Genomic DNA, 12911 nt, shown 5'->3' with positions numbered 1-12911 from the left:
TGGAGCTATCTGTTGTGTTAATAAGCTTTATGCTACTGTTACAAATACCTGAGATAATAAACCTGTAAAGAGATAAGTTTTATTTTGGCTCATGGTTTTGGAGGTTCCAGTCCATGATTGCTGGACATATTGCTTTTAGGCCTCCACTTGGTCATCAGCATATTGTGGAGGGAGCGTTTACCAGAGCAAAACCATTCACCTCATGAGTGGGAAGTGAAAATAAAGGGAAAGAGGTTGGGGTCCCAATATCCCCTTCAAAGGCATGCCTCCAGTGACTGAAAGATCTTCCGTCTCTTATGTGTCTACCTCCTGAGAGCACCAAGATGGGGACCAAGCCTTTAATACATGCACCTTTGGGGGATATTTAAAATCCAAATGATAGTATCTGGGATATTCATTTCTTTATGGAAACTGCATATGACAGCTAATTACCAACTACATCCCACCATTTGTTAATAGGAACAGTGATACAGAAACCAATGTCGAAGAAAATGGCATTATCTTAAATAATCATTTAAGTAGTCTTTCTTTTTTGCACTATGACTTATTGATCAAAGAAACTGTTCAAATAGTCTCAGCAGAAATTTGTATCTGCAAACATACATACATAGGTGCATGCTCACTTATGCATATATTGTGCCATTGATTTGTATTTTTGAGTCTTGGTATAAATTTATTCCAGTTGTGACATATTTTATAGGTGTAGGTGATAATCATATTTGGCTCCCTATAGCATTGAAAAAGGAATTTTTCCTATTGTATTTTATATTTAGATGAATTATCAAAAAGTAGCTTTAAAAAGACTCTTGAGGTGTTAAACTGGGTTTCTAATGACCATATGCAGAACTAAATTTCTTGAACATTGTGATTGTTAGATAAGGCAATTTAGGAACAAATATTTTTTTCAGAAAGGTCAGAGAAAATATGAAAGCAGAAATGCTACTGTATGAGGTGCACAAACAGAATTTTTTCATTTTTATCTTCAACCTTCCTGCCCATATTCAATAATAACTACCAGAGCCCGCCCAATTTCTTCTTCATGTTAGGAGATCAATTTGGGAGATTTTGACCACTTCCATTTCATTTTATATGTTTCCAAGGGCTTGACTAATTAGCATACTTTTGCAAAAAAATGTATAATTTAAACAGTTTATCCAGTTGCTCCAGGGCCAATCCCATTTTATTCGGTATTCAGAACATATTTGAGGTTAATATTTACATTTTTTTTAAGAATTAGAATGAAATCCTCTAACTAGTAAAGAGCATTGTCTCTCTTTTATAAAAGATCAACTGGAAATAATCTAACCAATTAGATTTGGTGAATAACAACTCTTAGATATAGGTAACTGACCAAATGCTAACTTTCCATTCAGATTTACATACTTCTAATGAATGGTTTTTGGCAATCTCAGAGAATTCAAGGAACTGGTTAATCAAAATGATCCATTTTCATACCATTTCTTCTCTGAGTGTCTAATTTTGATCCTTCCAACTGCTTTTTCTGCCTCTTCATACAGATACTATATGTCTGTGGATGAAGTGAGAGAAACAGAACTTGGAGGGCAGATAGAGACTTTCCAAACCTTTGTTTGTTCATGGAATAAACGTATATAGAGTCTTGCTCCATGATAGACGCAGTGCCAGCCACTGGAAATAGGGCAATGAGTAGGAGACAGTCCCTGCTAATATTCAAGTACAGTAACAAAGAAAGTGACCAATTATTGTGGCCCAGTGTGACAAAAATTGCCTGTATACTATGGGGAAGCATGGTAAATGGTCATCTAATCTCTAAGGATCAGGGAAGACCTTCTTGATAAAAGAATGCATGAAAGAAGTGATAGGAGTTAGAAGGAAGAGGTAGAAAATGAGGCAGGCCAGAGAAAGAAGTTTCAGATACAGAGAAGCATGTGTGAGCCAATAGAAGAGGAGACAGGATTGCAGGATTGGAAATATTGAGCAATCACAGTAAAAAAAAAAAGAAAGAAAGAAAGAAAGAAAAAAGTAGTCGCATTTGTTTGGAGCAAAGGGATTTTGTGGAATTTTAGACAGTGAAGAATTAGGCAGGAGCTGCATCATCAAGGGCTTTGCTGAAGACTTTAACACTCTTCTCTACGACTATCTTTGTTATCACCATGTGGGAGTAGTGATTTGGACATGCAACATATCACTTTGGGGAAAGACTGTTGGAACCATAATTTTTTCCTAAGAGATCTAAAAGAAAAGTCAGTAATGGGGATGGGGAGGACTTATACTTGGAGTAGTAATTAAAAGTATGAAATTTGCCTAGGTTCAAATCTTAGCTGTCACTAACTGGCTGTGTCACCCTGGGAAAGTTGTTCAGCCTCTCTATAACCCAGTTTCCTTGTCTGTAAAATGGGGCTAAAATTGATGCCCACCTCCGTAGGCTTATTATGAGTATCAAATGAACTTTTGATTGTAAAGTTTTTAGAACCATCACTTATTAGTGTATCAATGAACATACTTATACATAAATATTGAGTGCTTACGATGAACCTAGCTTTTGCATAATGTCACTTAATTTTGGTCTTTAGCTCCATGAGTAACTATTATTAACCTATGTAAGGGATTTAAACAACTCAAGTTTAAAAGTTGGTAAATGGCTGAAGAGAACATGAAGGGAAACTGGGTCACAGCCCATGCTGTCATGGTCCTTTCTGTGGAAAGAAACCAGTAACTGTTATGTCAAACGCAACTGCTCTGGTCCACATGGGAGACACGTGTTGCCACAGAAGGCAGCTCAGGATTTGGCCAGACTCCTTGGAGAGCTGGAGCCCACACCTGTGGGGAAGAAGATGCCAGGATTCTGAATTGGTTCTCACTCCTCATGGTCCTGTGGAGTCCTCACCTCAAGAGACCTGGGCCCTTGCGTGTGGGTTCACAAACTCTAGACAGAAATGTGCTACCGAAGCTGTAGTTGAAGGGTGAAGCCTCCTTTAGAAAACCACATGGAAAACCTAAAATGTTCCTTCCTATTGAGCCAGTCCTGGTGTTAGAGGTTTTTGTTTTCTTTGTGTTCTTCAGGTTTATGCTTGGCTGGCATCGCAGAGCTGGAGTTAAGAATGTGGACTTTGGAGTGAGTCTGTGATATTCAATACTATTATTAACACCCAACACTGGCCAAGTATGTAGTGAATGCATACCAGGTTCTGGGCAAGGCCCTGCACACCACTCCCCCTGGTTAATCCTCACTGCAATTCTAAGAGGTACTGATGTCATCTCTGCTTCCCAGCTGAAGAAGCCAAGACTCAGCTGATTTAAGTTGTTGTCCACAACCAACAGCATGGTAGCCTTGGGTGCTGGCTGCAGAATCAATCAGGTTGTCCAAAGATGAATCATGAAATATCTTACAGTCTGCATAAACTGGGTGGGGGGGCAATAGAACCTCTTGAAGCTTGAGTTTCCTTATCTGTAAAGCAGAAAACAAAGTTATTTCTCAGGTTGCTAGGATGCTAAATGAAAGAGCATATGTGTTGCAGCTGCCACAGTGCTGGTGTGCAGTGGGTAGGGTAAATAGAGGTAAACTGCTTGCTTTCCTCCTCATGAACTTCATCATTGCTCAGTGAGCTCCTACAAGGTTCTGGGCAGAGTAGGGAAAGCAAGATGTACTGTGTATGGAGCTGGGAATATGCTACAGAAAGTCAGAGAGCAATTGCACCATCCTGGTATGGAGTAGGCTGGGGACACTTCATAGAAGGCAATAATAATTGTTAACCCTTATGTGGCACTTCCTATTTGCCAGATGGGGCATGCATGCCTATTTTATATCTGAGATCATTGAGGCACAGTTATACAGAATAACTTGCCTAAGGTTATACACCTTAAAAGAGAGAGAATGACCCAAGATTCAAAACTGGGCAGTCAACTTCTGCATCTCTTTGCTTGTGAGCTGGCCTTGAATGACAATAATGATGACATCAACAACAGTAGTAACAGTAACTTGTTACTTTTGAGTAATTACCATGTGCCAGGTAATTCACTTTACTATATTATCATTTAGAGTCTTACAATAACTCTGTGTAGCAGGATCATGACTCAGGCTTTGAAGATGAGAAAAGAAAAACTTGGAATTGCCATCTAAGATATGATGGAAAGACTCGCCCAAGGACTTGCAATTAATAAGTAGAGGTTGAACTGCCTCTAAAAGTGAGACGACTGCTCTTTTCCCTTGCCACCCTTGTCTCACATAAATGAGTACAAGTGAGGAAAGAGACCATTCTAGGTAGCTGTGGGGAGTAAGCTGCATATGGAATTGTGGCTTCCAGTATGGATAACGGTTTGGCTGGAGGTGTGTGTGTGTAAATGGATGATAGAAGAAAAAACTTGAGAGACACTACTGGCATTTAAAGCAAGTCTCAACTATTAATGCCCTCCAACAATCCAACGCACTTCAGGTGCAGGTAAGAGGGTGTTTTCAGATGAGGTGTGATTTCTTCAAGCCTCTGATTCTATTTCTGTTGACTGTCCTACACTCATTCCAAATCTCTTCAATTTACTTCCTTGTGTCTTATTTTCAGCTTGATTTAAGAGTAGCATTACCAGATTTAGCAAAGAAAAACACAGGATATCAGCTAAATTAGAATTTCAGGTAAGCAGCACATAATTTTCGGTATAAGTATGTCTCATGTAATTACATATATGCAAGCACACCTAGGAAGCCCATGGAAAGGCACATTTCTCAGCTATGGGGCTTGGACAGCCCTGGTGACAGCTTAATAAACTGCTACCTACACATTTCAGAAAGGGCTCCCCCATAAATGGTCCTATCTTCTCCTATGTGTGGTCACCCAGAAGAAGTTCTGTCAACAAGGATTTACCTTCTCTACATTCAAAACACCACATCTGGTGACCAATTAGAAGAGGGGATTCAGAATTAAAACTGGGCTTAAAGATACTGTGCCAATAATTGCCGGTAGATGTGCTGCCTTGTAATGCAGCCATGTGTTCCTCATTTGGCTTTGTTAGCTACCAGGAGGTCTTCTTGCAAATAAGCATCCTAGCATTCGCTGGGCTTACTCTTGAAACCTCTCCTTGGTTGCTATCCATGCCCCCCACCCCCCCATTTGATCATGGCACACCACCTTCAATGTGGGCATGCTGCCAGTAGAGCAGATGGCTGTGAACCTTGGCATGCCAGGAAACCATTAGGTTCATCAGTGTGAGCAACAGGGGGCAAGTTTCTATCTGCAAATGTGAAACTAACAGCCCTGTAGGACAAGGGGCAGAAGCCCTCTTGATCTGGGGGGCTGACCTTTCAGTCCCAGGTACAGTCTCTGCAGAACTGCAAGTTTAGAGCTCTGCAGGAAGGAATGGCCTCAGGAGAGACTGAGCAGGAGAGGAGGAGGCTGCTGAAATCGACAAAAAGCTCCATTTCTACTTGGCTAGAGGGCACTGAGGGCCCCGGCTGCTTGTGGGTGACAGCGAGCGCATTCAGCAGGAGGCTGCTTCCCATTTCTGGTGAGTAATCCCCTGTAGAGAAGCAGAAGTCCGCCAAAGGACAGGCTGTGCTCTAGTTTCTTACACTGGGGGGCGGGGGTGTCACAGTGTTTCCCCTAAACCCGAGATTCTTCTCATTTACGGGTCAAACAGACACAGATAGGTAAAGAGAAAAAAGCTGCCCTTAAACTGGAGCTGAAGATTGAGGAAAGCAGCAGAGAAAGGGCAAACAATTATTAGAAATGTATGTAGGTATACAGTTTGTTTTCTTTTAGTCAATTTTTTTTTCTGCTTAAAAATGCTTAATCATCCAAAAAACCTCAAATACTATAAAAATCTACAAGAAAAAGGATGTGTCTTCTAACCCATGGGCCTGAAAGATACTTACTATTAATAATTTGTTGTATATTCATGCAAATATTTTTCCTTGAATAGTAGGTGCCCACTTTGAAATCAGTTTTCTTTTGATGAAACAATCTAGTTTTTTCCCTCTTCATTGAAATATTCTTGTTGAGGTATAAGTCAATAAAATACATATATTTGATGTTAATACTGCCAAACTTAAATCATTTATTTATTCCTAATGCTAATGAAATTGCTGAGCTCTCTTATGTCCAGTTCTAATGATTACATTATCAATTTCATGCCATTCAGGGTAAATGGTTCCTTATTTACAAATATTAATGTGGTTGATGTATCATTCAATTTTCTTGTGTAAGTAGTCTCCTTGAATCCTCCTTCTTGAACCATTGATGTTCCTCAGATTTTCTCTTAGCCCACTGCTCTAGGACTGATTTTCTTTTCTGACTTCTAACCCATTTATTCAAATGCATGTGGATATTAATACTTGGATATTTTACATGCACCTCAAATTCTGTACCTCCCCAGATGGTGCCCATCCATTAACATTAATGTGTCATCATTTATCAGATCATCAATATCAGAAATCTGTGTCTTTATTCTCTTTTTCTTCATAGTCTCTCTTCAAATGCCAAAAGATTTTATTACCTAAATGTTTCCCGATTCTTTCTTTTCAAAGACATCCATATTGCCTAAATTCACTCCCTGAAAATAGACCCCAGTTACTTCTTGCCAAAATGCAATTACAGTAAAAACATTTTGCTGTAGTCCAAAGAAACAAACACTGCCCAAGTACCCAGTTCTCTGTGACCTGGCTTAACCCAGTAGTAGAATTTAGAGATCCTGGAGAGGTGGATCAACTCTTTCCTCCAGGAAAGGCTTCCAAATGTCATTCTTTTCAGCTGAGGATTCGCTAAGATGTCCTCCCTGAAAAGTGTCTGCAGCACAGCTGGTATATGGTGCCACGTAAATAGTTATGTCTCTTTTAACAGACAATTAAGCAAGGGCTAAGGTTGAGATTCCCTGTGGAAGTGGAACAAGGAAGGCTGCCTGGAGAGAAGGACTAGCTCTGCTTTAGATGAGCAGCCAAGAGAGTATTTGTAGGTAGGTCAAGATTTCAACTCAGAAAAGAGTTTTTTTTTTTTTATTCTGTTTTAATGTCAAAACAAATGTGTGATCAAGGGTCCAAAGTTGTACTCCATATTATAATGCTAATCTGGAAAAATGGTAAAATAGATTTAGCTAGATTCCTGACTTTATTGTGAAACAAAAACCAAAACCTCAAACAGTTGTAGCATGCTCAGTTTTAGCAATCCTGAGTCCTGGTGTATCATAACCTCCAAGGTGAACTGTGATGAAATGTGAACCAAGGTAAATGAATGTAGCTGCTTGGTGCCTGCGATTATTATTTATGAATCAGTTAAGAACTGGGTCCTGTACTACAAAATGTAATAGCTGTAGGTTTAGAATACCCTTTCTGACAACCCAGGACCAATTATCTAAGACAACATCTAAGTTAAAAAAAATTGCTTGTCTTTTGTTGCTCTAAATACCAGCAGGCAGAGATGCTGGTGGCAGCAGGGCAAGTCTCCATTCCTTGGTTTAAGTGCCCCATATTGTTTTTTCCCATCCGAAAAGCAACTATTATAAAAGAACACTGTTTCCAATGATTTTCAAAGAATTGGAAAGTGGGCTGATGGTATGCTATCATGGTAACAGATTTTTTTTCTGTACTGGGGATCGAATCCAAGGTCTTGAGCATGCCAGACAAATGCTCTGCCACTGAGGGGCAGCCCTGACCCTAAAATTAGTCTTTTGAAAAAAGTCAAGATCAGAACCAACTGATGACCTCAGATAGATAACCTTATTATTCTCCAGAGTGTCTACATTTGGTTTTGAGTAGATTTTGGTCTTAAAAACCACATGATCTGGAATGGTAATCCTGGAGAGGGATGGGTGGCGAATGACCATGCTTGAGAAAATAAACCTCACTGACCATGCTGAGATGGACTATCATCCACTGAAATTCCTGAGGTCAGCAAAACCTACCCAGCCTCCTTGTTGTATCTTTCTGCTGCCTTTGGTTTTAGGGGTTTAAGAATAGCTGTGTGACAGTGATTAACAGGCCTGCACTGGAAACCCTCACTGTGTAAGTCACCTGACACACAGGATCAAGAAGATGGAAAGGTGGTGTTCCTTTTGAGGATACTGAATCAGTGCTCAGCACCCCCGTTGTGGCTGTGCATTGATAACCTAGGAAGTTACCTCATCTTCTTGGGGTTTAGTATTAAACTTTGGCTTGAGGACAAATACTTATTATTTATCTTTGTGTTCACCACAATATTGACATAGAGCTGATGTTCTATAAACTTTGGGAGAATGGATGGTGGAAATGAGGACATGCTCTTGTAATCCCCAAGGTGGTGTTAAATGTACAGCATTAAGCACAGCAGCAGAGGGAGGCAGAGGGATTGAGGTTTCCTCTGAGATGCTCACTTGTATTAAGGAAGCTCTCTTACCAAAGAAGGAAAGAAGAGAGACAGTAAAGAACCAACTGTGGTTAAATAAGAGTTACTGCACCAGCCATAGCTGTATGGTCAGCACCAGGGAGGAAATTGCTGATCAATGGGTAGGGTGGACTCTATTACCACTGTGATGAGAAATAAGCAAGTTAGTCTAAAAATTCAAATTCTCATTTATAATAAAAAAGCTAATGCAATCAATTTGCCTTAGATTAGCTCTGTATCAAATTCTACCAAGGTTGTGGTATCAAAATAGGACATGATAGCTTAGGTTAGCCACAGTCGTTATGCAGTGAGGCTGGCGACATTCCCACGCTCATGGCTTTCCCAAGAGAGAGGAAATACTGAATTGTCCAAAACCAATTAAAAAATTTGCAATGTTTAATTCCTTTATATCAGCTTCTTTAATGTGAAAATGTAATGTTCACGGATTTTTCAACTTTCCCTAAGTTGTATGTATTTCTGAATTGTCCTAAGGACAACTTTCCTTTTTTATTATACTTCTAAGTAAACCAAGTAATTTGCTCATACACGAAGAGTTCTTTCATGCATTTGGCAAGAAATGGAGACCGATACAGACCCAACTTCAAAAGGGAAGTTGGAAGGACACCTCAGACTCTGACATGGAACAGGAAGTCTGGGAGATTGTAACCTCTCTGTTGTGAAGTGGTGTGAAGTACTGCTTTCACTCTGCACCTGGGGCAATAAAATGACGTTACTGTGGAACATCATATTTGCCATCCCTACCATACTCAAGTGGACTGAATCCATCACGTATATTCCAGCATTGCTTTGTTTTTGTTCTTTCAGATCAAAACTGCCTTTTATTAAGCCTGGTATTTCAGGTGGTAACATGTGAAATGGATTTTTGAAGGAAAAATATTTATTTGGTTTATCACTTGTTTATGTCCTTGAACTTTCTTACAAAAGCAGAGTCGGAGTACATACAGACCATCGGCTGGATTTCTAGCTCGGAAGAGTATAGCAAACAAATCTTTTGTTTCACTGCATCATAAAAATTCTCCTTATTTGGCATGATTAATCCCTGCAGCCAGTGTTCACTACTTTTTATTAAAAGTGTAACTATAAAACAAGACTTCTATTTTTATTTTTTTAAACATTTGTTTTGTACTCTGAAGAATCCTTGCCAATAGTCAGTGATCCATTTGTAATAAATTTAATACTGTATTTTTAAAAAAGTCTTATCAAGAACTTGGTCATCTAGCATGCAACGATGATAATGCCAGGTCCAGAATTGTTTGGGTGCAGAGTCAATGCCAAGCAAATTTTGTAGAATAAAGAATGTACTTTCATTCTTTGAGGTTTGATCTAAGTGGTAATTAACATTAAACAATGTTTTCCAGGGTTGCTTCTGGGATTAATGCTTTCTTAAAGACATACACATTTTATACAAAGAAAACAGTGCCTGTGAAATTCTTTCCTTAACTCCAGCTACACTTCACCTGCTTGCCTTTGCCATGAGGGAAGAGCAAAACTGGACTAGGCTTTTGCTTTAGCAAGACAAAATCTGGTTAGAGACAATGAAGAAGTCCCCAGTAAAATTTATTAAATCCTGAACTGAGTGACTGGTGGTGGTGATGAATCTCAGGTACAGAAAGGATCTGAAAAAATTGCCAAAATTCCTTCTCTGGATTGTATCAATCAGATCTTGACTGCAGGCAGGGATGAAAATAAATGGCTGAGAAGATCACCTGTACCTCTCTGAGACCATGTCTGTTCATTTCTTAGTAGAAATCTGGTCGTTGGAGGGGCAGCAGTGCTGGGCCATAAGTTGGGTGCTGGGCGTGGGGCGTTGGGTGTGGGCCATCTCCACATCACTCTGTGCTAATTCCTCAGCCCCATGTCCACCTCTCTCAGGCAGCCCAGCACTCTGGCTCTTCTCCTGTCCCTGAGGTCTCAGGGGAGGGAGCGTTTCCTGTTGCCAGTGTGTTGCTGCGTAAAGATTTCCCAGGATTTAAGTGTAATCCCCAAGGTGGTGTTAAACACACAGCATTAAGTGCAGCAGCGGAGGGAGGCAGAAGGATTGAGGTTCCCTCTGAGACGTTCACTTTTATTAAAGGAACTCTCTTACCCAAAGAAGGAAAGAAGAGAGACAGTAAAGAACCAACTGTGGTTAAATAAGAGTTACTGCACAGCTGTTTGCCAAGAAGAGTTAGAGATATATCAGGAAATAACATTGGGCACAAGGGGAGCAGGTCAAATAATTAACCGCTCAGGTTTGTGATGCCACATTTAATATGGTCCTTTGGGGTCACTTTTCTCTAGAACTCTTGGATTGAATTCTCTACATGATATGTGATTTCTGGAACACAAACTAACATACAGATTAAAATGTCCTGATACACCATTAGACTTATAACAAGCAATATCTAGAAACTTACCTGGAGTTGCAGAGTTGTGGGTGCTATGCTTGGTGTGGAGAGATGTTCATATTTCATTAAATAAGTTTCTAGATGGCTAGGGTGGGTGGAATAAGCCTAAATTTGTCCAGATGATCCTGAAGCTGGGGTGAGGAAATTAGTATAGACAAAAAGATTAGCATTCTACAATTCAAAGGAGTAGGACTGACATGAACTCATCAACAAATCCTGAAAAAATAGGACTAGTTGGCCCATTCCATGAAATAGAAATAAAATAAATTTCAGTTGAATGAGGAGGTAAAACAGTGAATTTTCAATTCCAGGAAGTGAAAATAAGAGATAACTTCTTAAACAGGTGAAAGGTAAATTCATAAATATCAGGTTCATGAATGCTAATTAAAGGAAATATTGATGTTGTGGAAATTATTCTTAAACCTCAGGATGATGTTGAGACGATAGTCCTTATCTTTCTGAACTAGAACTTCATTGCCATAGTTTTTTTGTTTTTTTTTTTTAAATCAAGAATGGTTTTCTTTTCACTTTGGCTGATGAACTCCTATTCATACTTCACAACCCATCTCAGTTTGCCTTTGTGAAACTATCTGAGTCTCCCTATTCATCCTTCCTTTTCTCAAATACATTTTATGTACAAACCTCAGTGATGGCACACACACATATATATAATACAGATTATATATATATACATATAGATTATATATGTATATATATATATACAGATTATATATATATATAATTTTTTTTTTTTGCCTCTCTCCTCTCTCCCATGCTTGACTGTGGGGCCCCATCATCTGTCAGCACTGAGCATGTTCTTAAAAAGAAGCCCAGTGTTTATAATATTTTTAAAGCTAAAGGGCTGAAATTCTCTTTCAAATTCCAAATGTTCCAACCATATTTGATCCAACATAGCACTTTCATTTTGAGAGAAATTATTACCTAAAAAATTCACTTGTTCTCCTTCTGATTAGAAAAAATAAATAAAACTTCACGGATTTATTGATTTAGACCTTCTGCAAAACATTCCACATGATCCCTCTTGTAGTCCCTCTCTCCTCAATATCTTTGAAAATATTCTTTCAGAACCTGGGTGGAATTATGTCACCCATTTTCCCAAACATCATGGACTCCCCATTGTCAGTAAAGTCAAACTTTTCAGCATGTTACCCAATATCCATAGGACCTGGCTCCCTTGTACCCTTTCACGTTTGTTTCCCACCTTATCTCTGCTCTCGCTGTTCCTTTGTCAGAGCTCTCAAAATACCCCTTTACTCTCTTGCCTTTGTTTTTTGTTCATTGTCTTCCTGGTCTTCCTTCTCCCACCTTCCCTTACAACTAAGTGCAAGTACCCCTCAATTGGTTCCCCACATCCTTCTGCCCCAGTGGTGATTGTATCTCTACTTAGCACTTATTTCTTAAATAACTTTTATGTCTTCTTCCTCAACAGACTAAGTTCACTAAGCCTTTGAAATCCTGAGCACAGAATCCAGCATCAGGTTGACAAACAATATATTAGTTGTTGTTTTCATCTCCTGCCCCTGAGATATTTTTCAAAGATGTGGGACTCAGAGTTCCAAATATTGAGAGGAAGAGGTTAAAACATAAGACGGAAAACCGACTGAATATCTTTCTATTCCATTTTCCCTCAAGAGTGAAGGTGAAACAGATGGAAATGTCTGTATTTAAAGGATGTTTCCATAAATTACTCTGTGTAAAAGACACCTAGGAGCCCACTCAGTCATGAGAACTCAGGCCATTCAGTCTTTGTTTTCATTGATTTTTCAGTTATCTTGTCACAGCCGGGCACAAAATAATGCTAATTGGATGAGGCTTATCTAAGGACACCTTATTAAGAAACTAAAAAAGAATCTGGGAAGGTATAAAGGTGATGCCAAAGCCTCAGGAAAGGGAGAGATAAAATATTATATGTTTGTCAGAAGAGAGAGTTGAACCAGTTCTTAAGCACCTGGAAGGAAAACACAGGGTAATATTTATCTTCCAAGATGGCACAGCCTCTGGGCTCTACCTCCCACTATCGATATTCAAGTCACTTTCAGTAAGAAAGGATATAAAGCTTCCCTTGTGCTTACCACCCTACCAGGGGCTGGGGAGGCCAGCACCATCTCTATCCCGAGGGCCTGTGTGTCCAGCAGAGGAGGCAGACGTGTGAAGTCACAAC

General features: G+C 39.5%; 2 long non-coding RNA genes across 2 annotated transcripts in view; both read left to right on the top strand.

The window, feature by feature from the left end:
* The window catches only part of LOC124976719 (uncharacterized), a 53107-nt gene extending 49329 nt beyond the window's left edge, over positions 1–3778 (top strand). The window contains exon 3 of the long non-coding RNA XR_007107052.1: positions 3043–3778. This is a non-coding gene — a long non-coding RNA (uncharacterized LOC124976719). The remainder of the gene's footprint in view (positions 1–3042) is intronic.
* Positions 3779–12911, top strand: part of LOC124991740 (uncharacterized) — a 51707-nt gene continuing 42574 nt past the window's right edge. The window contains exon 1 of the long non-coding RNA XR_007109934.1: positions 3779–5475. This is a non-coding gene — a long non-coding RNA (uncharacterized LOC124991740). The remainder of the gene's footprint in view (positions 5476–12911) is intronic.

This window comes from Sciurus carolinensis, chromosome 1 (genome assembly GCF_902686445.1).
Source record: "Sciurus carolinensis chromosome 1, mSciCar1.2, whole genome shotgun sequence".
Lineage (NCBI taxonomy): Eukaryota > Metazoa > Chordata > Mammalia > Rodentia > Sciuridae > Sciurus > Sciurus carolinensis.
Note: the sequence above shows the minus strand (reverse complement) of the source record. Positions and strands in the feature narration are given on the sequence as shown.